Source organism: Catharus ustulatus, chromosome 14, assembly GCF_009819885.2.
Source record: "Catharus ustulatus isolate bCatUst1 chromosome 14, bCatUst1.pri.v2, whole genome shotgun sequence".
Classification (NCBI taxonomy): Eukaryota; Metazoa; Chordata; class Aves; order Passeriformes; family Turdidae; genus Catharus; species Catharus ustulatus.
This window is the reverse complement of record NC_046234.1, coordinates 9,295,847-9,323,494: the sequence shown is the minus strand read 5'-3', so window position 1 is coordinate 9,323,494 and position 27,648 is coordinate 9,295,847. Positions and strand designations below refer to the sequence as shown.

General features: G+C 36.5%; 1 long non-coding RNA gene across 2 annotated transcripts in view; it reads right to left on the bottom strand.

Moving 5' to 3' along the window:
• LOC117002772 overlaps nt 1–27,648 on the bottom strand; it is a 131,174-nt gene that overhangs the window by 47,988 nt on the left and 55,538 nt on the right. The gene's annotated exons all lie outside the window — the stretch shown is intronic.

Sequence of the window (27,648 nt, the reverse complement as noted above, 5' to 3'; positions counted from 1 at the left end):
ACTCCATGATGAAAAACAAGACAGCCCTGAGCATACAAGGAAAAAAGATCTTCCTAAAGGCTCTTTTATTCCTTCCCCACCCCACAATGGCTATCCATTTATTGAATGACATTTGATACCGAGGAGAACTGCTATGTTTCCTTCTCTGTATTAAAAATCCATACCTAATAAGTAAAAAGCATGACTTATAAAGGTCTTTTTCCTCACTACTACCTTGGCATGTTTTATATTCTTTTTACTTGAGTGACTTCATTTAATTCTTACCCTTTTTTTTTAGCTGACAATGTATTTTATGATAAGCAGTGACCTATGTTTCTTAGCTTTATTCTGCCAGGTGAATCTGAACACTTCCCAAACACACACTTGTCTTAATGGCACAGGCAAATTTGCTAAAGAAAACAGAAGTTGCTCAACAATACTCCTCATCCCTAAATTCAACTTTGCAACCTAAAACACACATAGTATTTTTTTCCTAGATAATGGGCTTATCCAAGTCCTAACTTTAACAATAATAAATGTAAGACTAATTATACAGCAAAGTCTTAAATAAAGTAATGGGTAAACCATAAAGTGGTTAAACCAGATATTAGAATAATTCTAATTAATTACAACACATCATATTTTACCAATATAATATTATTTAACAGTAAATTAACTTTACCATTCTGTGGAAATAAAGTAGGAGGGAATTCCAGTCTCTGCTGCAGCCCTACTTTTCATCTCTGCATCTTCTAGCTGAGCTGCTCTTAAGAGACTACCAACACCCTGAGTTTATATACACATGTAAAGGATGGCTGATGTCATAACTTTAAGTGAAATCAGCTGTGGGGTTGGCTCGTGACCACATTCACCTGAAAATCTGGCAGGGGGTTTACGATGAGCAGCAGAACAAAATTATTCATCTACAGAGAAATCAGTTTCCTGATTTTTTAATGAGAGTTTTGCAAACTACATCCTCCTCTCTGGAAAGAAAATATGAATGTTCCTTGCTGGTCAAATGTTGTGTTCCTTCTAATGTTTTGGGGTTTTTTTTTCCTAGATTAGTCTGGGGAAAAAAATAAACAGTGGATGGAAAGAGTGAGTTCATTCTATTCAGTTCTGGGCAACAATACTGAATGGAGCTGTTGAGTGGTATTTTAAGAGCAGTGTTACTTTGAAAATAAGTTGTATCTTTGTACTGTTGTACCTTTTTCAGATAATACTGCTGCTGTTCAAAATACAATAAAGTGCAGTAATTAAAATTATGGTGCATCTAAATATGATGAAGATAAGAAAAAAAGAAATATACCAAACTGGCTAGATGAACAAGTTGCAATTAAGAAAATCCCAAAAACCTATAATGATATATGGCAAAGTTCTTTATGGTTTAGTAATTATCTGATAGCTGTATTGTTTCAATAAATCAGAAAGGGAAATAAAAAGGAAGATAAAATATTGCTACATTGTGACTATTTAGACACGCAAAAGAAGGGAGAAAATATGAAAATCCAAATAAAATGAAGATCTGTGAAAAGCAAACAGTTCACCATCACTGATCTCATAAACATGAGAACTGTTTCTGAGGTTTTGTTTATCCTGAAAGCACAGAATCCTGCACTTTCTTTTAGTAGAATTGTAGAAGTATTTGTACAGCCACAAATCCCTGCATCTGCAGTGGACAAGGAGAGAACAAGTGCAAACAAGACAGGTGGAAAGATGGACAGCTGTGTGCTTTTTTAAAAAGAAAGAAAGAGATCAAAAATATGAAACCTGAAGTGGGGAAGATGCTTGCCAAATTATAATCTGAAGACCTTTAGACGAGCAAGAAAGTCAGCCCAGCATCCTGAACTCCAGTTCAGTACTTCTCAGTCACAACACATCAGAAATGGATAATTTAGTGTCTTCAGCTATTAAAGGTGAGACATTAAAAAATGTGGCCTTTACTTCTATTTCTTAAAATACCACTTGTAAAGTGTGCAAATCCAAGCTCAAACAACAAATGGAGCTATGAAATAGGAACACCTTCATTTTTAGGACAGCACACTGCTGTTGTACAGGAGGCCTTATCACTCAGTACTTGTTCCAAAAAAACTGCCAGGCTCAGTTTGTAGCTCTTGTATCTCATGATGCTTGAATCCCAGCCATCACTCAAGCTCTCTGTTTCAATTATCTCATCTTTAAATCACACAGTGAATTTAAAGCATATTGTTAGAAGAAAATGCTCCATTGAAAATAAGAATTTTTAACTTCAAAATCCAAGTATGTCCTGTTCTCCATTTACATAAATAAGTAAAAGAAGCTACTTTTTTTTTTTTTTTTTTTTAATATGGAAGGTCTCTGGGTATTGCTTTCCATAGAAGAGTTTGGGCAGTGCAATCACAGGACAGCTATATATGCTGACAGCAATGGCAGCTGATTGGAAGATCATTCCCACTTCCTTGGACAAATCATTACAAGTTAAATGCATTTTGTAATAGCTTGCTGGACACAGCTGAAAGAAAAATCATGTACGAGGCTGAGCAAACAATCCTTTTATGGGTAGATAAGGTTTGCACTTGAGCTACATGCAAAGTAGCCATACGGGAATCCTTGCTATACTGTTTTGGGATTAATGCTGCTGCTCCAACATTTTAAAAATTACATCTGTTTGATATCATTTACAGTCAGTCTCTCTCAGCTGAGTATGATTCAAAGCTGAATATGCCAGCAGTCATTAGCCAATTACATGTAGTTCATGCTTACTTGTATATTCTTGTAGTTGTTACTCATTCTTGCTGCACTTCCAGCATGGTCTGCAGCATGACCTACAGGCCACACTAATACACAGCTCTTAAATCACAGACTAATTTTTCAGAAATGCTGAGCTTTAAAACAGCATGAAAAATCTTCCATCGCTTAATTTTAGACTGTCAGCTTCTTACATGGCCATGCAGTTACTACAGATACACTTTCAACAGCTTAAACAGAGCAATACATAAAGCTCTGATTTAAAACATCAGTAAAATGTATGTTCTAAACAGGTATAGGATTCTCCACAGTCTCCAGCCAAGATGTAAGCTTGTGATTAAATACTTTGCTAAAGAATACAGCCAGTCATATATTTGCAAATTCCTGTAGATAAGAACCCCATAGTTACTCCACACAGGTTTGCGTTAAGACAACAGAAACAACATTTCCTTTAATATACTCTGTTTTTCCAGTTATCACAAAGTATTTGTTTATCAATAAAAAGCATAATAAATATTTCATCATTATGGTTTATTTCACAGTAGCTACATTTCTCAATTTATTTCTATAAAGTAGTAAAATATATTTCTCTGGCAATAAAAAGGGTCACAGCAATATTTTAGTTGAGGAAATCTTAATAATATATATGCAATCATAAAATGAATAAACATCAACTGGAATACAAGATCTAATTGAAGACATTTATAAAAAACTGTGATTACACAATCTCTGAAACATCAATTAAAATTAATTAAAATTACTAATATTGAATGTGGTTATTCTTGTTTTGAAATGCTTCTTCACAGGGGTTCTTCTATGAAACATTTTGTCTAACTCTACAATTTCTTTTTAGCATTACGACTGAGTGGTAGGATTTTGTGCCAGAGCAACCTCTGCCAGAAAACTGTGAAATCAGGTATTAACACACAAAGTTTACAAAACCAAACAATAATCAGATTTTTAAGTCTCAAAGGTGAAGGATGTAAAATTATCACACAGAATAGTTAAGTTAGGATACAAACTTTAACAGTAAAAATAATTTGACTCTTTTATTATCTTTGTTACCACAAAAGCTCAGGTGATAAAACTGTTGATGACAACAGTTTAATTTGATGAGTTAGCAATACTGAATAAAGAGTGACAGGTCACTAAAAGGTGAATTTAGTTTTCACGTGATTGGAATTGCACAATAAAACTTGATTCAACCACTGCAACATTATGAATAGTTCAGTCAGCAATATTAATACAGCTGGACAAGTAATACACATCCATTTGTGAGAGGTGGAATGGATACTTCAAGAGTGCTGTTATTTAAACAAGGATGAAAAACAGAGATGAAAATTCAGTTCACTTTACCATAACCTTCCATTTGAAGCTGTAAAGATCTGAGACTGCCAGTTTACCCCATAAAATCAAAATTTTATTCCTTCTACTGCCTATTTTTAATTTTCTGTGAATGCTAAAAGTTTTCTGATTAAAATTACTACAGCAGTATCATCTGCTACGGGGGTAAGTATTAATTCACTTATGATTTTTATACAGGCAGTAACTTATTGCATTGGCATTTTCTTTCCCTGGCTGACAAAGGATATGACTATTACAGGTCTTAAAAAGAAGTTTGTTTTTAACATGTGACAGCTTATACCTTTAATTTCATATACATACAGAAATCCAGGTTTTGGTGTCTTTTCTGTCAGCTCAGGAAAGTTAATGACCGTTTTATCTACACAGCATAATCTCTGCCTCTCAGCCCTGGTCCTCACTCCAATCTGCTGGATGTTGTAGGCAAATAACACTATACTTAGTTTCCCTGTCCCTGGAGACACAAATTCTAACCCAAGAGCCAGTCACATTCAAAATGAAATCAGGAACTTACAACTGAACAAAACCCAAGCCACTTACCCTTTTTCTATACTGCATAAGACTTGTATTACTTTGTGATAAAATTTCATTTTTGGCCCTAACAATACAAAATCCTTCACCCCTAGGCAAGCCCAGAAAACCATACTTAGCCTGAATGTACCATAAACCTTCACTGTTAATAATATTCTCCCTCACTGAAAATCAATAAGCCTGTCTGAGCCCTGAGATTACCCGAGATTTATTCTAAATCTAATCCTAGCCTACTCTGAAACTACTGATAAACTCTTCCCTGCTGGCATTTCACCCCAGCAAGACTTCTAGAATCTCAAATAAAAATTCTGTATTTTTATAACCAAGTATATTCACCACATACAGGGCAACACCAGCTCAACAGCTAAATCAGCTCAGGGCACACTACATGAGAATGAACATAGATCTGAAGGTGACAGCATCAGTTACTCCTTCCCCCTTCAAAACTTTCTGGCCAGGTTCTGCAATCCTGGACAATCACATTGGATGCATACCTGAGGCTTACACTGGACTTGAACTTACCCCATGGATGTCTGGTTCTTTGCTCTCAATCCCAACTCTAGTTTCACACCAAGGCAAAGGATTTCCACTGGCATTTTCCCAGATTTGTGAACCCTGAAGGATAAATCGACAAAACTTCTGCTCTGCAATTCAAAGTCCTAACCCCAGAGATCACTTTTGGTTATCAGAACTTGTCAAGAAACACTAGAGAGCACAGAGCAGTTTTGATCTCAACCCCAAGGTCTGTCACCACTGCCTTCACCTTTTCTATACCAACATCTAATGTCACTGCAAATATAAAACAAGGCTTTTTTTGCATGTCCTAGGTCACAAGGGTCTATTCATCTCCACTGCAACCAGCTGTAAGCTATGCTACAAGCATTAATTCTAAAATGTGTCTGAAGGATCCTGAGTTTTATCTGACCTTGGGAATATTTACCCAACCATAAACCATAAATTTTCTGTTATCATTACCACTGGATTTTATCTTATTTCTGTTCAAAAATGTAGACCATAACAGGGATTACCTGATCTTTCCTTTCAAAGGATTCCACAAGGTATTCTTAGGACTACACATTTATCTAGGACTTGGGAAAGAAACACAAGATCTTGATATATTCCTTGATCTTGCAAGGCTGCAGGACTAACATGGAATGTGGCTGCAGTAAAGAATATGTTATTGTTATTTCTCAGAAGACTGAGCAGCACTCACAGCTAGAGTGTGAAATAGGTTGGAATTCACCAAGGAGGACAAACATTTATTGCTGTATCTCAAAAGGCAGTCAGAACTAGAATGGATGCTGGTGTGGGTGGGTCAAACAGTTTGCACTTATCTTCAAGTAAACATATACCCACTGGACTGTGGCTCCATCTAGAATTAGAGGTGATTTGGGAAACAGAGATTGAGGATCTCAATTTACTGCAGGCTTCTGTACTTGTAAGCCTTCTGAATTCCAGGAATAAACTTAGCTGCTCAAGCACTGCTTTCTCAAATATGTGTCCCTATTTCATTATTAACTGTAGATATACTCTAAAAATAAATTTTCTCTTCCTTACCCACCATCACTGTAAGCTTTTTATCCCCACCTAAACCACCTTCTTCACATTAAATCCTACAACATCCAGAAACAAATGAACCCATTGGCACTCTGTAGTCTCCAACTCTGATCTTTAACACATCCCTAACTTTAACATCACAGATTTTGCAATTCTGGAGCTAAGCACAATCCAGTTATTCTAATATATTTGAATTCTGGACTTTGCTAGAGAAAAAAACATTGAGTTTTTCAACCTGTTTCTCATTTTGCTATTTTTATAGCATTTAGAATGACATTTTTGTGTGTGTGTGATGTTTTCACATGTGTTCATAAATCTTGATAGATCTGGCTAAAAAAAATCCATCACTTCTATAACAGACATTAGTGCATATAAAGCTGGAATGATTCAACTTTTAGCAAAATGATAGTGTGTGTTTTTTAATGGCACATTTAAAGTAATAAATAAGATAGAGTATTAATTTGCCAACTTGAAGTGTTTGTAATGAGGCAATGAGGGTATCTGAACATCAAATATTCTAAGATATTTGTGGAGTCACTCAGTGTTAGAGTTTTTAAGGTGCTTAAATACTCAAAAGGTGCTTTTTAAGGTGATTAAATACTTAAAATAATGCATATAGCTTTATGCTGCTATTAATACCCACAAAAATTGAATGTAGTGCTAATTAACAGAATAAGATTTCCTAAGTATATATTACCAGATAAGTGAGCATGTATTTGGGAGATATTAAGGAATGAAAATACATATATCAATATAACTGGTTTGAATCTTATTTTTTGAAAAGGACATCACATTTGGTCTTACTCATCAAAAGCCAAAGGACTGGTGAGCATAAGAAACTGTTGTTGAATATTTGTTCTGTTAAACTTTCAGAGCATGAAATTATATCTAGGTTGTTTTTATTGTGAAAACACTAAGCACAAAAACAAAATTATTTTTTCATATGCCTCTTCAAAGTTTCAACCTGATCATGAAATATTTCAAATATTGAACTAATTTATTTATTCGGCATCCCTGTCAACAAATAAAAAATCCTGGTAAGTCAGACTGTGAACTTTTGACCACAACCTCAGTGTTCCTCATCCTTGGCTCACAGTAGTTATCCATTGTGTGCTCCCTCACATTCACACAAGATCATCCTTCACATCCAGGTGGTACTCAATGCATACAAGAACAGATTGCAGCACAACAGCACAAATATGCAATTACGATTAACTGCTGCTCATAGACACAGTTATCCATGCAATAGTACAGAACTTGTATTCAGATTCATGGAAATACTTTCACATTCCTTAATAATTACCATGAAGGTAGAATAGAATTAAGAGAATAGAATGCACTTCTTAAACTAATCATATGAAAAAAAATTATATATGGAATTAAAGTATTATAAAATCACCCACTGAAAATCTAGCATTTGCCAAAATATGCCACTAGATGCATATAAAGAAAAATATTTTCCTTACCCTGCAAAACCCTTTCTGACTTCTTTTACCATTCCAAGAGCATGTTTATTATTTTCACACAGTATATATTACTTCTCATTAACCAAGGGTAGATTTTTTGAAACCTCACAAGCCTAATTAAAAAGCGATTAACAGATCTTTTTCATCTCACCTTTGCTAAACTTTGCATTCATTACTCCCTCAATCTTGGAATAATCAGCAGATTTGCTGCTTCATGTTTGTATTCTGCCACCTGAGCCATTTATATAGGCTAGAAATGGGGATAACAAGAAACTCCTAGGAGAACACAATTCTCTCTGCACTTTAACATCCTGATTGAGTTCATTCGCAACTACTCTGTTTCTTCTATTTTAAAACCCAATTCTTTATCTGTCTTCATCCTCTGCACTCTGGCTTAAAAAAGTATATGCTATGCATGGAAGCCTGCCATGTGGAACAGAGCTTTATATAAATCCTAATGGTGTGTTTATCATACTGGCTACTGGAATCTAAGGTCAAATTCTGCTTTCCTTACTTGCATGTAGTTCTGAACAGGGCAACAAAGAGGTGTGTGAAGCAAATCTGAGTTTCTCTGCAGTTCTGAAAAATAATGGAACAGATCCTGTTACACAATGGATGTCAAAAGAGAGCTGCAGCAAGTGCACCTAAAACATTTTGTGGGGAAAGCTGCAAACAAGATGCAGGACACAGCGAAACTCAACAGCATGTTGGAATGAAAACAAACATTCTAGGATGATGTGCTGCAAAATATCTTGGTGCAGAAGAGAAGGAAGCAAGTGCTTAGACTTTTCAACGAGAAATGTGCTTCAGAATGGGGCACTAATGAGGCTCAAACAAGAGGTTTTTCATTGTAGCATAAAGCTTTTTGTCTTTTGGAACAGAATTCTCAGACTTCTTAAAGAGATGTTCTAAAATGAGTTGCAGGAAGGACAGTGAGACAGTGATCTCTGTGTAGATATATGCTTCAAATATCACAAGGGATAGACTCAACAGTATAAATTCTCATATGAGGCAATAGTGAGAGATTAAACAAAACACTTATCCGCTGCAATATATGTCAATGCCTACTGTGGGACACTTCTCAGATTCATCTTTATTCAAGCTCTCAAGTTGGTCATTGAGTGACTTGCCCCTACAATTGCTTCTAAAAAAAGAGTGCAAAGAGCCACTAACTCAATCCTTAATACAGCACACTTTGAAGAGTATCTAGCACAGATTGCAAGTTGCTTCTTGCCTGAGATATTGATTCTAAAGTGATACCTAAGCTTTCTTAGTGGTAGCACATTTACATGTGCTCCTCATATTGGAGAATTAACCAAGATTGAATGAATAGGAAAGATGCTGATGTCACTCTAATGCAACCACAGACAGCGTTAATTCCAACCAGCACCAACTGCTCTTGCTCTAGGCCAGGTGGGATGGGGCTTTAAACATCCCAGTGGAAGGTGTCCCTGCACATGGCAGGGGGATTGCAGCAAGATGATCTTTAAGATTCTTTCTACCTCAAACCATCCCATGATTCTGTGACTGGACTGTTTTCAGGCTCCATCACATCCAATATAATAAGGGTCGGGCATCCTTTGCTGAGTGTCTCTTCCATGAGGTCTGACAGCATTAACAATAAACGTACACAGAACTGGAATGAGATGACCTAGAAGTGTTTCTCTGGAGCTGTTCTCAAAAGCAATGGTTTCTACTTCAACACTTTAGCTTGTTCTGCAAACTTGCCTTCAGGCAACTTCAGGCAAGTCCTGAGGACCACTCGGAAGTTTGTAGCAGTTGTGTGTCTGATTTATAGATAATAACCCCAGAATGTGTGGTTTAAATGCTGACCATTATTAACACACATTGAATGAGGTGTTTAAAATGCATGCAATAACAGTATTTAGAGACAAGTTTCTGAACCAAAAAAAAATTTCGTTCCAGCAAACACAGAACTGTGATGCTTGCAAGCACATTGGTAGACTGTGAAATTTAGCTAAAGGAACAGCTAATGCCATATGATGCTATTTCTCAATGCCACTCATACTTTTTGTCTGTGGAAACTTAGTTTCTTTTAGTATTCTTAGAACTCTTACAACTAGCTGTTAACTACAAATGCTTCCCATTGTTTTTTTCAAGTCAGCAGCTTATAAGAGAGCAGCTGTATTTACCTTCTTTTGTTCTTTTAAATGTGTTGATTACAGAGTAAGTGCCTAACATTTGACTCCAGCATACTCAGTATCCCAGTGATGTCTGAACGTTGCTACCATTTAAAATCGTGTTCTAATACTGCCTTCTGCCCCTAAAATCTCATGGGGTACATGTTCCTCTAATGTAAAACTTGCTTTATAAGAGAAGGTACTATGAAGTCAGTCCCAACACCACAATGGACAAAAATATCCTCAGGGCACGAGTGTCTGTCGAGAAGGATCAGGTGGCATGAAAGGACATTTCTTTTGTAGTGGCAACAATTTCTGTGTGCACATCGAGGCTTAGATCTCCTGAGGAACGTGAGCACCATGCTGTAGTGATTCTCAGACACACAAGGTGCACAAAGATGTGCACATTTCTCTTAACACAAAGACATGGTAAAGACCAAGTATTCAAATAATCAGGCGGTTTCAGTCCACTGCAGATTTTACTGAGCAAAGGACTTAAAATTAGACACATAATTTATCAGTACAACTCCCATTAGGCCCTACAAGGCAAAAAGGATGCCTGTGACTGACTTCTACCACAGAATAGTCAGGCTCTGTGTGTACCCATGGTTATTGACCTTCCTGTTGATGTGCATGGGGAAAAATATACGCAAGAAATATTGACTCCCTTTCTGAAATGTAATCAGGTATTTACATGAAAATCATTGTAAATACCAGCTGGATTTGGATGTAAATAGAAATTTATAAGGCTTAGGCTCAAATTTTACAAACAGAAGTAAAACTCCTGTAGTATCACCAAGACATTTGAGACAATAACAGAAGAACCTGAGAGTGCTCCTTCACATTTCAATAAACTAAATCCATGTTTTTGTTGTTGATAACAAAGCACATATGCACGCAAATTTCCTGGGAAAATTTGGACAATGGTGGATGGGTAAGAGCCTTGGAACACCTCTCCTCATTTTCCTGTATTCCCATAGAGGGGCTGGCCACAGTCTTAATCCTTAGGCTCCGAAAAAACACAGTCACATTCAAAGGTTCTGGACAAGACACTGACTCAACCTTTGTTCTTATAAAACAATATAAACAAATAATTGGCACTAAAACTTGCACAATGACCAGAGTCCAAAGCCCAAAACTACCCTCTCTCTACATATACCTTACATATGTACAAACTGGAATTTAATTATTCTTTCAAAAGTATAACCAGCTAGCCTAATTTTACTTTGTGCTTTTGCAAGGCATGAAATTAGCACACATCCATGTACCACAGTGTTTTTAGTATCTCAGCTAATTTTGCTCATGTGGAACTCTTCATCCTTTTTTCTAATTTTAAACAGTTCTCAAAGTTTAAGACAGCTCAGAAAAATTCTAATTTTGACAGTAACATGTGCTGTAAAAGCAAACAAAGAAAAACCAAGCCAGGTGAAGCTGTAATTACTGTATATGCTGACCATAGCAGCACTGAAGTTTGCTTTTTTGTTTTGCTTTTACTCTGGTGAAGTGCATGCAATCAATGTGAATTATTACAAAATAGTTAGGAGATAATTTTGAAAATACGACTGATATGCAAAAATTTGAAAGATTAATTTCAGATGGCCATATTGATTTTGATTTTACACAGAAATATCACCCTGTTTCAAAGTGGATCTCAAATCATTTAAAGCAAGGTCTAATATTATAAATGGCTTCCAGGGCTGTGTTTCCATCTCTAAGCAGACATAGTCTTAACTCTTAACTAATTTGTAGATTGGTGGCTTCTGAAAGTGAGAATGAAGTCCTGAAACACTAATGGCCAGCCTGGGTTATGGCCACGTTCTTTTGGAAGCCTTCTAGACCAGCTCATTAAGGAGCACAGCCTCAATATTGTTAATACATACTCACATTGCAAAGATTTTCTGTACACTGAAAAATGTACTCTGAGCCCTCAATCTTTCACAGGAATCATCATTTAAATATTCTAAAATTTACCTAAAGAGCAAAGAACTGTAGTAAGTCAAAAGTCATAGATACATTAAACAAACAAATACACAGAAATACAATTATCATCAAAAGAAAAATGTGAATCTAGGCTTAAATTGTAAGATAAAATTTATCTGATCTTGTTCCCAATCACCCATGTCAGGTTGCTAAGAAGTCAAGCATACTTTTTTTTTAAATACACTAACAGCAGACAATTTAAGGAAACAGTTTCTCAAACTTCTGTCAGATAAACCTACTTCAGTAGTGATAATGTCAAACAGAACATTTTGTCTCTGGTATTTTCAGAAAAAAATTCTGCTGTTATCCCTCATGACTATGTCCTAGTAAGTATGGGAATACTCAAAAGGCAGGGCATGCAGCAAGAAAAGCAGTTTGCACTACCAGAGGACATCATCAGAGTCCAAACTCTCTGGGGGGAGGGCATTTTAATTAATTTGAAAATACATAGTATTATATATATTTATGGTGATCTAAGCACAGTAACACATTCTAATTAGTGGAATAGGATAAGTAACACTGAGTCTGTCTGGTGTTTGTAAGACATGAAATGTTTATTTACCATTTACTGAGGTTGGTCATTTTGATAACAATGAGCCTTCTGGGCTCTGCAAGTAAATATTCTTAGAGAATGAGAGTTCCAGCTATCCTCTCTCTCTCACACTCTCTTGTTACACTAGAAGAGGAACATTGTAAAAAATAGCTATGATTTTCCATTTCACCTTCAACAATTGTCTGTGTCTTCCAAGAATTTTCCTAACCTATATGAGTTATCAGATCACCAATTTCATGCTATTTTCAGTACCTTTAAATTGCATGACTGAGAATCAAGAATTGAGGTTGGGATCAGCAGTATAATACTTAACCATTTGATGACTGAGTTGGCTCAGAGAATAAATTTGATATGTTAGAAACATTTAAAATACCCTAAAGCTATAGAGGTAGAATGAACAAAATTTTTCACAAGGGTAAATATATCACTAACATATTATTTGAAATTTAATGCATAAATATTAAATTCCTTTTTTCCAGTAAACAATCAGATTAGGGTGCAATTATAATTAAAGAAAATTAAATAACGATTACTGGAAATTATTAGAGGTAATTACAAAAGACATTAAATGTAAAGAGAAACTCATCTTCAAAAGAATAATATTTTTCCTATGCATTTAAACTGTGCCTTTATTTCTATTAACGAGCTGCATAATGATGACTCTGGCCATTTGAAAAGCTAAAAGTCTGTAATTGAACAATTATTAGTGTCATGCTGCCTTAGGGCACTATTTGTCAAGAGATTTACATTATGGTAATTATATCCACTCAGGCTTGAAGGATAGGTAACATCTTCTAATGGAAATAAATTACACTTTGTGTTTAATTTTTTTTAAAAATTCCAAGTTTAGGTTTTCTGTTTTATTACTTAGACCTTCCATACTAAAGTCTTTTAGAATGCCTTTTTTCCCCCCACTACAAAGCACTATCAATTTCACTAGGATACAATGTAGAAAAAATGCCCAGTGTCAACTCATTATGTTAATTATCCCCCCACAGGAAAGAAAAAAAGAGGATTTCTTTAATTCATGTCTTTGGCCTATTATGTTTTATTTAACTTTAGTAATGCACAGAATTGCATCTATAATCCCTACTGAAAATCAGAAGACGCTTAATGAATGCACAAAAATTCTTCAAACCTTTGAATATGTTTAATTACAAACTCATTCATTCTTTAATACCTAGATGAATCAACAGAATGTCATGGTAAAACAAGACATCCAAGTCCTTGACCATTCTTTCCTAAATGCTTTTCAAGTCCTGAAGAAGTGCAGAGATGATCTCCACCCCCTCCTCCAAATGTTGCTTTATCTCTCACAAGTAAAGGAAAAAAAGAAAAAAGAAAAAAAAAAAAAGTCAGGAAGGAAAGAAGGAAAGAAAGAAATAAAGAAAGAGCCTTGCAATTGCTTCTGATAACAAAGACTGTGGGTGGCCTCTCACAGCATAATTCATTTTGTCAGGTCCAAATCCTAAAGCAGATTTAAAAAAGCTTCAAAAATATAAACATAATAATTTCTAAATTCAGAGTGTTTTTTTCCGTTTTCTGTTGATTTTTCAATTGGCATCAATTAAGCTCAAGAAATCTGATGGACTCAGGTCATGATTTGTGGGAAAAACACTTAAGGAAAGGCGCTTCAAACCCTGGCAGGATGCTAAGCCAGAGCCTGAAGGATACTACAGAGCACCAAAGGCATATAGGTGCATTTTTTCCCTCTATCCACCTAAGTGAAGAGTGATTAGTCCTGGAATCACTCACTAAGCATACACATTGTGTGCTTTAACTACTGCCCATCCCTGGAGAGATCTTCACACTGGCGGCCTTGCAATAGATTTTCAGATCAGAAAAGTCCCTATGTCTCCTTATAACCCTTCCAACACAGATATAAACTTAAAACTTACAGAAAAGGACAAAACCCACAAATATAGCCTGTCACAATGAGTGCAGAGTGACCCCTAATACAACAAACATTGTGTATTTTTGCAGAGAGAAAATAATGCCCACAATGTAATAAGCCCAGCCATCGCTCAACAGCAGATAGTGCAGGACAAGCAGTGCCCTGGCAAGGACTGACATTGATTATTGCAAGCATGAGCCAGATAGAATTAGGGAATTAAATTCATTGTTACATCAAGACTACTATGACTGCAGTGCATGACACGATAGGAAAATCAGTAGCCACATATTAACACGCATGACACAGGCCCACTTGACACATAAAATCCCCAAACCTTTTCCAGGAAGGATCTGAAATAAATCTCATTAACTTTGGCCACCAAAAAGAATTGCCTGAAAACTTAGTTCAGTGTGTTCCACTGACACAATGCTACTATCAAAGTCTGAAATGCTCTTCATTGTTATAATTTTTGTTAAATAAAACAGTGGTAAACACTTCATTCTTTTTACAAATTCTATTTCTGTCAGCTCAACCATTATTGCTTTTCTTCTTGTCAGTTTTAGCAAATAGCCTACTAAAAAGCTATCTGCAACTTAATTAAAACACACATTATTAATGTCATCTTTATATGGAAAATCTTTGGCAAAATAAGTAGCCTCTAGCTTTTGAAGCAACCGCAATTAAGTCTGTCAATATGCACTCGTTGCTGAATACCCGAAGAAAATAAGACTAAGTGAAACAACTTGACCTGCTTCAACCATCTCTGCATAAATGGCCTTTTCACAGAATAGTGGATCTAGAAAACTACCCATGGATCAATTGTAAGAAACTGTCACTCGTGCAATATAATGTATAATTGAAGGTGCTAGCTAATTTTCTTTAAAGAGAAAAAGTAAAATCCTATCTCATACATTTAACAGTAATTTCAATAAAAGCCACAATTTCTTGGTAGTACATAAGATGTAACCTTAATTTAACTACAGAATAGGAAACGGCTGCTCCAAATATATGTAGCTAGATGAAAGCACTTCAAATTCGACAGCTAATATTTTGATTTTTAATTTTTGGTCTTGCAGGTTTCCCTGCAATTTTATGACTGCTCTCTCTAGTTTGATCAGGAGGTAGTTCAGCCTTTTTTCCTGGATGCCAAAATCACCACAGTTCTTACATTACCTTCTCCCTCTGAATCACTGTAAGGGGCTATGTAAACTTCATGTTGTTTCCTTCCTGGTACCCCTAACAACACACAATACCTAACACACAGAGTTACCTTCTTTTGCATGGAGTAGGAACTTAGGGAAGGTGAGATGGAACAAAGGCTCAGAGGGATTCAGGCAGAGAACTCAGCAGCTGAGAGGCCATGTGAAGATACAGACACGTGTGTGTGCTCGGACGGCTGGTGTGGTACAAATTCAAGAAGCAGATTCAAGCAGTGGAATTTTCAAGATGTTTGTTTTAGATGTTAGAGCGCTGAAAAACAGGGATCTTGTTCTTTTATTTTGAACATAGCTCTGAAATATCAACCAGGATATTTCTCTAATATTGTATCTGATATTCATTACACATACAGAAATACATAAACGCATCAGGCTATTGTATAAACATGATACACATGAACAGGCCAACCCAATCAGTGCCACTCCTTGGGAACTGTGCATCTCACATCATTTGCCATTTGCAAGTTCAATTTTTTCCTCCTTTCCTAGAGCAAGACTAGATGAGATGTATCAAGGTTTGATTCAGTCAGTGTTAAAATGATTGAAATGAATGAACAAGTCATCAGAGTATAGTTCCCATCCCTCTATAAAGCAGGGTTGTGTAAGAGGGGCGAGTACACATGGGCATCACATGGTGGGACACAGAGAGATGGGAAGAGATGTGATGGTGAACAGACTGCTCTTCAAAAGGTCCCAGTAGGGAGCAGTGGTGAGGTTTACAGCCACACCTCAAGCACAAGTTGCTGTGAAAGTGCAGGGGGGAAATCCAAGAGCACTGACATTGTGTCATGAGCACAGTGAGCTGTGCAGCAACCCTGCTAAATGCTTGGATCTGACAGGACAAAGAAAATCAGCAGGTTTTATTCATTCTCTCTTTTTGTGAATGCCAATATCTAGATTTATGTGTTTGAACTTTGTAAAACACCAGATGTAATTAAAAGAGTCATTATTGAGCAGTTTTGAATAATAAAGTGTTAAACCACTGGCAGAAATGCATTTAAATACCATATTTTAGAAGCAGATCGAGTGTTTAAGTTTTATAAAAGGTAATTGAGACCTGCTATTTACTATTTAGCATTTACTATCTTGAATTCCCATAGTGATCTGAGAGACGAAACAAACAAAGCATCCACTATTCTCAGGGACAGAAATCCCAAGAGTTAATTGACTCTGGTAACACACGTGTATTATAGAAACTGTACTGGGAAAAAAATCTAATTTGCTTTCTAAAGTTTTACTTTATTTAATATTTTTATCTCTCTGTTGCTCCACAAAAGTCAAGTTAAAACTAGTAGCTATATAAGATGTCTGAAGTTAATGCAAGATCAGAAGCAGACAGCTGCAAACCCCCTCATAGCCTAGACACATTAGTGGGACATTTCAAATGAAGATAATTCAAACTGTGTGCATTTAAAGTGTCAAAAATAAGATACAGAATTTTATATCTGATGAAATTACTTGTGATTCCATTGGCACTCTTGTTTCACATATTTTCAGACTCAAGCCCTACCCACACTGTGATTGCCATCAATCCTCTGATGCACCTGTGGCAACGGCGGGTCCCAGGTTTCATCAGAGAGTCTACAGCCAGATGCAAAATGATAATGACATGCCAAGTGCCTTCTGTAGCAAGAAACGTGCAGGCGTTTCGAGGAATTGTGAATGCAATGAAATGTGAGAAAACTTTTAAAAGTCCCAATCCCTTCACAGCAGCAAACAACATGAGTTTGGAATGAGTAAAATACCCACAAAACTCCTGCCTTATAAAAACAAACCCAAAGCAGCTTAAAATACGTGTTTTGACTCCATCATTTCTTCATCACACTGGATGAAATTCTAAACTCCATGAGTGCAGTGAAAAAATTCTACTTGCTTCAACAGTCACAACTTTGTCTCAGAGCCACTCACTTCACCATGGTCCTTGTTTGCATTCCAAGAGCTATGAAAGGGCATGGGACTGTTCAGAGGCATGACAGATACAAGATGAACCTTCCAGACTGCAAAAATGTGCAACACGACATTATTTAGAGCACAAAATGTACAGTAATTCAATTATGTTTTAAATATGTTAATTTAATAAATGTTCAAGCACCATTTAATTATGGTATGGTATGGTACGGTACAGTACAGTACGGTATGGTATTGTATCGTACCTAATACTGGCAAATATGGGATAGGATTATGGATTAGAAAAAGTAAATACCTCAGATGATTCTCAAAGGATAGAATCAATGCTATATTAGTTCACAGCTGTAACACTGTTCAATGGTCTTTGATAACATCAACAGGACAGCAGATTATTTTACAACAAAAAAATAGGTGATCTCTGCAAAAGAAGGAGTGATCACAAAAACAACTTGTAAAAGTTGCTGGTTTATATGCTGAAATTATACTTAATCTCTACACTCAGATATGAGAACAAGAATCCCTTGAGTAATGTGAATGCAAATGTATTTATAAGGTAAGCGGGTGTAACACCCCATCAATGTGTACAGCAAAAAAACTGAAGAAAGACTAAGGTAAATAAGAACAGAAAATTAATCCATACTAACTGCAAATAATTAAGCTTAATCAGTGCAAGTCCTAAGATGTTACCACAGAACAATTTCATGCAGCAAGTAGACAACAAATGACATGTTTTTCAACTTCTCCTGGCTGAACATAGGCTAATAGCAACAAAATAACATCTAGTTAATTATAACAAGTTCTATAAATTTCAGCACTGCAAAATGTAAGAGTTCCATCCACAAAATACATCTTTCTAGAGCCTGTTTTCCACTAACAACATGTTGGATCAACATTTCACTGCAAATCACTAATGGATTTTTATAGATGACAAAACACAAATAAAGGCTTCCCTCCCTACCCTCTGTCAAGAATTCTATTTAACTGTAAGAGTCATTAAAGACACAGCCCCCAAATTATTGAAATTGCATAGGTAAATCAAGTCATCATAAATCAAAAGAAAATGAAATATTCAAACACTAAACGCTAAAATTATTATCCAAGACCAATTCCAATAAGCTGCCTCTGATTACTGTAGTATGCACTTAGGAAAGTCTAAGTAAAATCAGAACTGCTGAGAACAAAAAGCTCCTTTGTCTCCAAAATGCAAAAGTGCTGCACTCCCCAAAGACAGGTTCAGTAGTAAAATGCAAGTTACAATGTTAAAACTTTCATTTTCACTGGTAAGGAAAAGTAGAAAACCTTTCAGGAGAAATCAAGTATTTCACTGTTTTGTTAAATGCTACCTTCAAAGATATTTTCACAGAAAAGCAAATCCCAAATTGTTTTCACGCCTTGAAAAGCCTATATTAAACATTTTTCACTTTGCCAGAGGAGTAATGCAGGTATATCTTACAGAATATCTGTATGGTCAGACATTCACATTTTCTGATGTACTATTGTCTATGGGAGAAAAACAAATGTTTTTCCCCTTCTGAAAGTGTTTATATCTCACAATAATAAATTAGTGCAACAAATATTTCTTACAGAATAAAATAAAATCTTAATATTTCCTAGAGGGAAGAAAGGAAAGTTATAGGTATTGCAGTATTTCAGACAAAGGAGTGGTTTGACTGAAGTGACATTTGAAACACAAAGACTGCCTCATCTCTTTGAGCTATGAGTCTACAACTGTTCTTGTGCTAAAGTTCTAATCTATCAATAGTAAAAGTCCATCTTAACACAGAACTATGAAACTACACTAAGAAACTTTTCAGAAGTGGTAGTCTTACATGTCAGTGAAAAAATGAAGCAGCAACATTTTGTAATGCTAAGCACCTAAACCCAAAAGCCGTCAGACAGATCACTCTTCTCACACGTAGATGCCCCATTATCTACCTCAGTGTCACTGTAACAATGAAAGCAAAAATGCCATGGAAAAAAACCCCTCACTGAAGTAGTAAGCTTGCAAAAAAAGAAAAGAAAAGCAAATCAGGCTCAATGTGCCTGTGTGATTTCTCAGGGCAGCTCAGGAGCCAGATGCTGTATAAAGCCGGAGGAGACAATATCCCTGCTAGCTGAATCATCCTTATCCTCATCACTCAGGAGATACAAGCTGTGTTTTATTTGGCATAACAGTGTTATTATTAGTGTTATCTTAAGTGACAAGTCACAGAATGGCTGTGGGTTCAATGGGAATTGCAGCAAATCTTTTGATATAATACTTGGACCATGCTTCAACCTAAATTCACCAGCAATTTTTTACACTCAAGGTTCAAAAATTTAATAAGCTTTCAAGTGTCCTTGAACAAACTCCATTTCTTCTTCATCTCAAATTTACCACTGTGGTTTGGGTTCTTTGCAAGATACTTTTGTATAATGTGCGATAATTTTATCTGGCCTATGCAAATTTAATGTATTTTCATGTTTCTGGAAGCATTTCACATCCATTTTGCCCAGTAAACAACTCAACAGGGCTAGTGTAGAATAGGATCAAACATATTGCGTGCTGATAAAAACTCAATTGTAATCTTTTGAAAAATTTGGTATTAAATTGGGAATTTGAAATACAATCCTTCCTTCCAAGTAGAAAAGACTGAGAAGTATTTGCTATGTATTATCCGAGATATATTTATAAACCTCCAAAGTAATCTAAAATAGGGATAACCTGAAAATCTCAAGGCTCAAGAAAGGACACTCACATTTATAGTGACTGACAAGAGAAACTAGGGCTACGAAAGGAGGCTTTAAGCATAGAGAAGATCTGCTGTAAGAAAAGAAAACTAAACTCTGATTAAATTGATGTAATGGATATCATTAATTGGGGAAATGGGTCTGCTGGGGATGGACAGGAGTGGCTTCACCTGCATGTGCAGGTGGCATCAATCTGAGACCATAGGAGTTGGAGTGTTAATGGAATGATTGTATAATAAGTCATGTTCCTGGTTCTTGTTTACAGTTGGTTTCAGACCAGTCACTTTTAAGGACATGCTCCTAGTTCATGTCCGCGATTGGACTTTTGCCCTCAGACACTCCCATATATTGTTAAATTATTTGCCACACCCCCAGGTCCTTGGATGTTGCCCCTTACATCGTGTGGTTTCTGGTCTGTTATTCTATCCATTAAAATTCGTTATTTTTCTGGTAACTCCATTGTTCTCATGCCTCTATTTTCACCATACACCTCCCTGGTCTCGGTATCACTGCCTCCCCGGTGGCCATAATTAACAAGTGAGATATTTTTCAAACTTCCTAATAAATAGGTGGTCATTTAGAAAAGGACAGAGCTGTCAGTGGAATTTCAAACACTCTAGAAAAATTACTATATAAATGACACTTCTTCTAATCCAGAATAGGCAGGGATACATCTGGATTGCTTTTCTATTTAACTCTCTGATGTGACTGATTAAAGGTCTCTGATGTGACCTTTAGATTAAATTTGGTGGAATAGATTTCCCATTTATATTAAATGACATCAAAGAGTTTACCTCTGAACTCCAGACCTTCCTTGGGTTTGAGATTATTCCTGTGTTCCAGTGATTTATTGAGCCTACTAATATGAAGATACCCAAACCAATATCATGACTAGTCTACCAATTTCATAATTAAACACAAAAGTACTCTGATCCAGAGACAAAACCTCTCACTCATCTTTCATCAGTGGTTCAAATAATTTCCTGCCTGTTTTGTCTGCAAGTTGTTGTTTGCCACTCCTGAAGAAGATTCCTTTCCTTGTTACCAGAAGTAAACAAGTAGTTGTGTGAGCAACAGAACTAATGAAGCCAGGTTTACAAATCTCCGTAGGAAGCTTCTGATGCTTAATAAAAGGAAGGCTAATTAGCTTTGGGGTTAATAAGTTTGGATATTAGTAGGGTCTTTCTCCTCCACTTAGAAACATGTATTCACTGCCTAAGTCTTTGTTTCTTCCAGGTTTCTGTCAGATACAAAATATTGGTCAATCAAAGCGCCAAATACATACAGTGGGGTTGAAAAGCCTTATTTTGGGGAAGTAGTGATAAAAACAAAAAGCCTTATTTCCTTTTACAGAAAAAAAAATCCTCAAACTGGATAAATACGAAGATAAAGCATTAAGTATTTTCCAGCAAAACATTCATAACCTTAATCATATATTTTTTTCTTGATAAATGAACATACACATGGCCAGTGTCCATGAAAACATCACTTCATCTGATTTCTAGATGGACTAGTCCAGACACTTATTTCCCACAATGGCACCACATTTAGTTGAGTCACATTGACTATGCAACCATGACTCTATACAGGAGGCATGAGCCAGAACTGAGGAATCCACGAAAACATCAGGTTCTTTTACACTAATAAATTGCAGTTTGATACACAATATCTCAAGACTTGATGATAAATTTTATTTGCAATAAGTGCAACTATTGAATCGCTTACATGATTGATACTGAAAAATGGAACCAACTGCACTTGGGAAGAATGTGTTAGGAGTTAAATAGGCTAATGTACCTGTTCTCTGAGAGTTTGACAACACTGTTGAAAAATCATACTCTAAACTTACAGTATTGTTTTCCAGCTGTTGCTAGCAAACAGTTTACAGAAAGCATTTTACTTTTTTAAAGTGCATGTTTTCAGGTATAAAACCTCCATTAGAATAAAATGCATTACATTCCTTATAACCCCTCCAAGGGTATGGCTTCTTGTTTTTTTTAACTTTTAAAAATTTCATGTTCATAACAGCCATCTTCACATTCCTATTAGAAACAAGAGTTTTATTTGATTCACATGGCTGCAAGTCAGTGCAGTCTGCCAGGTAAGACAGAGTTGGGATACGTTTTTCTCTATTCCATCCATTTCTGCAGTCTGGGCTTGTACGATGCTCAGTTACACAAATCAGGAGCTCTGAATCCCATATCAAAACTGTTTGTGCAAAGAAATGGGAAATCATTTCTCTAGATTTTGAAAGCTACTTGTAGATGCAGAGAGCTGTCAGATGTGTCATCATAATGAATATAATTATGATTCTACCTCTCTTTTTCCATCACTTCATGGCAGAAAGAAACCGAGTATCACAAATAAGGAGAAGACCTCAATATATTGAGTCTGTCGTTTACAGGTATATAGATTTACACAGTAATATCATAAAACTGAAACCCTTATTCCACCCTTGAAATGTGCTTTGATTCATTATATTACATTTCAGAGAGAAGTGAAGCAAGTGTTTCATCCAGCAGTTGTTCACATTACACCAAAGTGCAGAATACTTAATGTCTATATTAATGCTTGCAATTGAGCACCCACTTTTCTAACAAATAACAGAGGAACACAAAATTGCATAAGGAATACTAAAAATATTTAACCTTATAATTCCTTAATCAATTTTTGAGGGGTGATGGGGTGGATTAAGGGTGGAAGGCCTTGTAGATATATGGTTTAAAAATACAGTCAAACCAAGATTTTTAGAATGAGCTGATACTTTTTATGAGCAGGTTCAGAAAAAGCAGGTAAAAGTTCTGGCGAGTCCTTTTTCAGATCTGAAACAAAAGGAGAAAAGTTTAAAAAGAACTGTAATTACACATTAAGAGTAATTGCTTAGGATTTAATTAGATATGAATTACACTGCTCAGGAGAAGAGAAAAGTTTGCTTGGGGAGTCAAAGACGCTCGGTTAGGAGCTGGGTCGAGAGGGACCTGCCCTCTCTCAAAAGGAAAACCCTACACGTAATCTGTAACCTGTGGAACTCTGTAACATTAGTGGGAGATGAGGGTGGACAAGGACTTGGCCAAGACTAAAGGACTAGAAAAACAGTAACTGCAGTCCACAGCTTTTGTATTTACCAAGTTATGAATTTGAGCTTCCAGGCTTATCTTTCAAAAGTATTTTGTAGGTCATTCTTTAATTAAGTCAGAGCAGTTGCTTCCAACTTGAATTTTGCTTTGAAGTTTCCTGCTTCTCTTTCAGACCTCAAGAACTACTTATGTGCCTGAGAGCTTATCTGCTTTTTATTTCCCAACTATACTTAGTCTAATTAAAGATGTTACCCCTACCTGTAAATCTTCTCCTAATTAGCAACTTCATGGATTTGCTGATGGCCAAGTACAAGAGTGGATCACTCCACTGCTATCAAACCAATAGGGAATTAAACTAAGCAGGCTGAAATGTTATTTCCTCATTAAGAAAATGCAGAAACACCTTTTCCTCTCTAACAAGACCATTACTGCAAAATGCTGCCCTCCAAGACTGGAGTGTTCTTGTTGAGGTCTAAGAGAGCACCTGTCTCATGTTGTATGGTTGCTGAACAACAAAATTGTGGTTTAGTTTCTCTGGTATGCAAGTGTCACAAAGGAAAAGATGAGATAGAAGCATGGATACCCGTAAAGAGTCAAATCAAAATGGAAATAAATAAAAATAATATGTTGTTAGCAAAATAGAATTGGACATAAAAGAGTAATGTTGGAAGAAACAGAGGGAGAGTAAACATTGAGTGGACTGGCATAGTGTTGAAGAGAGCAGGTCTCCACAGTCAGTGCATATTCCCTACAGAAGTAAGGAATAGCAATCAAGGAAAATGTTTTCAGTCTCCTGGGTTTTAAAATTCCCACTGAAGGATCTATGTGCTCTCCCATGTAAAGGCAAAGCCAGAGGACTCAAAAGGCAAACCAAGCAGATGGGACATTGTGAGTGATCCAAGAACTGACTTAATTGTGCGGCAAAGCATCGTACATACGTACAATCAGCTTTAAAGATTTACACACAATGTCAAGAGATGGAGAGACCACATAGCTCATCTGAGAAATTCTGCCACAAAAGAGCACTTTCTTCACCTGCCTCTAAAAGGAAAAGGAAGAGCAAATAAATCTGATATGTTATAGAAGAACAATTTTATAATTTAATTTTAAATTTCTTAAAGAAGATCTCAAAATTTGTGATATAGTGTACAATGGTACTCTGTAAAAAGATAAGGAAAAAATGTAATATGAATGCAGTTCTTGTCATGTATTTATCATACAAAACAGATTAAACATCTTTGGAGCTAACAAACTAACAAGCTACATTCTCCATTCTGACTTTCTATTAAAAATAAAAACAAAAAAAAAATGAAACAAAAGACAAGTTTCATAAAATACTAAGAAGATAATTGGATGAAGACAGTAAATGTGCCAAAAATGTGATTTATTTTAGTCTCTTCTCTGGAGCTTCTCTGCCAATTTTCTTTCTTCCTTTGAGGATAATTGTTTAATATTTTATACTGCAAATCAAGTACAGTTTCAAAAGGAGGTAAATACAGTTCAGTAAAAGGATTCCTTAGATAGAATTCCCAAAACTGAAACATAAATACAGGATTACCGAAACCATCTTAAGATGGGAGAGAGCAAGAACTTGATTTCCCAGTCTGTTTGCTGCAGACAATGATGGGCACAAGAAAAAGGATTCAGATTCTATCTGTGGATGAGCACTGACTAAAACAAGGGATAAGTTCCAGCTGCTGCTTGGCCATATAGTGAGATAGGAGGAACCAGATGCAATGTTCCCAACTGGCTACACCAAAAAAGCCAAAGCCAAGTTAGTTAGTGATCTGTGCCCTTCTGGGAGAATGAGTTAGACCTACACAGACTTAATAATAGGCAGTGTTTCCTTTGTACAGTGGCTCATGCCCTTCACTTCTGGTTCCAGCATTCCTCTGTGATCCCCTTCCCTGCTCACAGTCTAGATTTGAAAGTATTTTCGCACCTTCCTGACTTGCATACCCACATTTCTCCAAGTCATTAGGATCTGACCTGCATCTTAGACAGACTTTTCTTAGTCTGCATATCAGTTACTTCTTTCTGGAGGAATCAAGCTCAAGAAGTGCCTCTACTTGCCTGTTTCACATAGTTAACCTTTACCAGAATTACTAGAACATATCAAATAAAAATTGACAGATAAAAATATAAATTATCACAGGTTCTCTCAGGCACATCTGTCCTGATATTTATTTTCGTCAGTGTGGCTCCTTACCTTCCTAGCACAAAAACGTCTGTTCCTTGCTCACAAGGGTCTCTGATGCATGTTCCTAACAGATGTCTTCCTGTGACTGTCATCTTCATAAAGCCCCAGTGACATGATAATCATCCCCACAGCTTTCAGTTTATTCTAAGAATCTTCCCTTACTTAAAACTTTTTCTTCACCTCACAAAAAACAAACCTTTTTAACAACAGAGCCCCTGTGTCAGGTGTATTCTCCTGATTTCAAATTTCATCCCTCTACAAGCAAAATAGCCAACGTTTGTTTTGAAAAAACCAATGTCTTTGGATGAATGCCTTTGATCCACACTTCTCTTCTACAAGACCCCTTCACTAACTACTGCAATATGTTAGCAACAACAACAACAAAAAAAAAGTAAGAAAAAACCTCATAGTCTACAGTACAATGGATGCTGTAATCTTTGCATGTTTGTTTATTGAGCCCAGGTTTAGAAGCCAAAAACCAAAATTATATTCTTCTGGGTTATATCCCTGAGAAAAGACATGGAAACCCTGTATGCTAGGAATAGTATCCTTGAGCCACACTGAAGTACAGGTGCTTACCCAAGTCCAGAACAGGCTCCTGCACAAAAGCCAAGTGACAGCTCTTTTCCTATCATAGCCTCATAACTGAAACATTCACAGAAGTTAGAGACTTCCATTCAAATCCTTCCTCATTGCCCAAGGGGACTCAAATTCTTATCTCTTATCTTCCTGTGAGTATCCTGAAGATTAGACCTGTGAGATTTTCTGGGACTGCAGGAAATCACACATTGTTCTCTTGCAATTTCTATTTAGGCTGTAACACTGAATCCAAAGGAATATCAAACTCAAAGGGAACAAAGAGAAAGATTATGTAGGAAGAGGCCATTTTATGGTCTCTTCTGCTTCATTGTTGTACAATCCATAACTGTATCCTGGGAAAAGGAACTGGAATATGAAGCTCAATCACGCATTTGTCCCAGATGACATTTTCAAAAGAATTCAAAAGACTAATCTGTGTAAAGTAGAGGAAATTAACCCCTGCTACTTTTTTTGCTCCTTTCTTTGGGTTTATTCATCTCTTTGAGAATAATAAAAAAATTGTTTCCAAAGAATCTGAAATTCTCACATCTTTCTTCACTCTTAACTTAAGGGGGTTTTTCACTATTACCACACTACTTTTTACTAGTGCTATCTGACCACCTCCCCCTCAAAACAGAGCACACTACAGTCATTTTTATTAAGAAGGAAGTGAAAAATCTCCATATGTGAAAATAAATGCAATAATACTGCTGGGGAATCAAGACTCAGTTACTAGGGATTGCCTGTCCTGCTTTCATAGGTGATGGTCACACTGCCATTAATGGGTTAAATTAGCAAACACACTGTATGAGATGTACCTGTCTTGAATTGGGTGAGGTCATTACTTCTCAGAAGGAAAACCATGAGTGATGGGGACACTTCTTTAGCCTGCAGGGACTATTCTATTCTTAAAAGTGATGAAATTTTCAGAGATGTGCTGGTTCTGCTTGTGACAGAGTTTTCTTGGTAGTCGGTATAGGGCTGTGTTTGTGATTCATGCTGGAAACAGTGTTGGTAACTCAGGGATGTTTTTGTCACTGCTTAGCAGGGCTAATCCAGAGCCAGGGCCCCCTCTGCTCCTCACCCTACCCCAGGACAAGGAGGCTGGGGGCGCACATGGAGCAGGGAGGGGACACAGCCAGGACAGCTGACCCCAGCTGATGTCTGGGAGATCCCAGACCATGTGGCCTCATGCTCAGATATAAAGCTGGTGGAGGAGGAAGAAGGTGAGACATTCAGAGTGATGGTGTTTGTCCTCCTGTCACCATTATGTGGGGTGGAGACCTGCTTTCCTAGGGATGCTGACCACCTGCCTGCCCTGGGGAAATGAGGAATGAATTCCTTGGTTTGATTTCCTTGTGCACATGGCTTTTGCTTTGCTTATTAAACCGTCTTTATCTTGACCCATGAATTTACCCTTTGACTCTCTCCTCTATCCCCTCAATCAGGATTGAGTCAGTTGATGTGTGAGGCTGAGTTGCTCTCTGGGGTTAAAATATGACAAGAGATTTCTCTCTTAAGCTTCCCCGTTATTTATCAAAGGACTTGTTAAAAATAAAGAGATGTTAGATTTTTGTTTAGGGAATTCAGTTTGTCCCATCAAAGGAACCCCTTATTTCAGGATGCCTTTGTTACAGCTTTTACCTCCTCCTCTTCCTGACATTACTGCATGTTCTCTCCCAAAGGACATCAACATCTGAAGTGAAAACTGGCAAGAAAACTGGCACGTAGACAAAAATCAGTATCA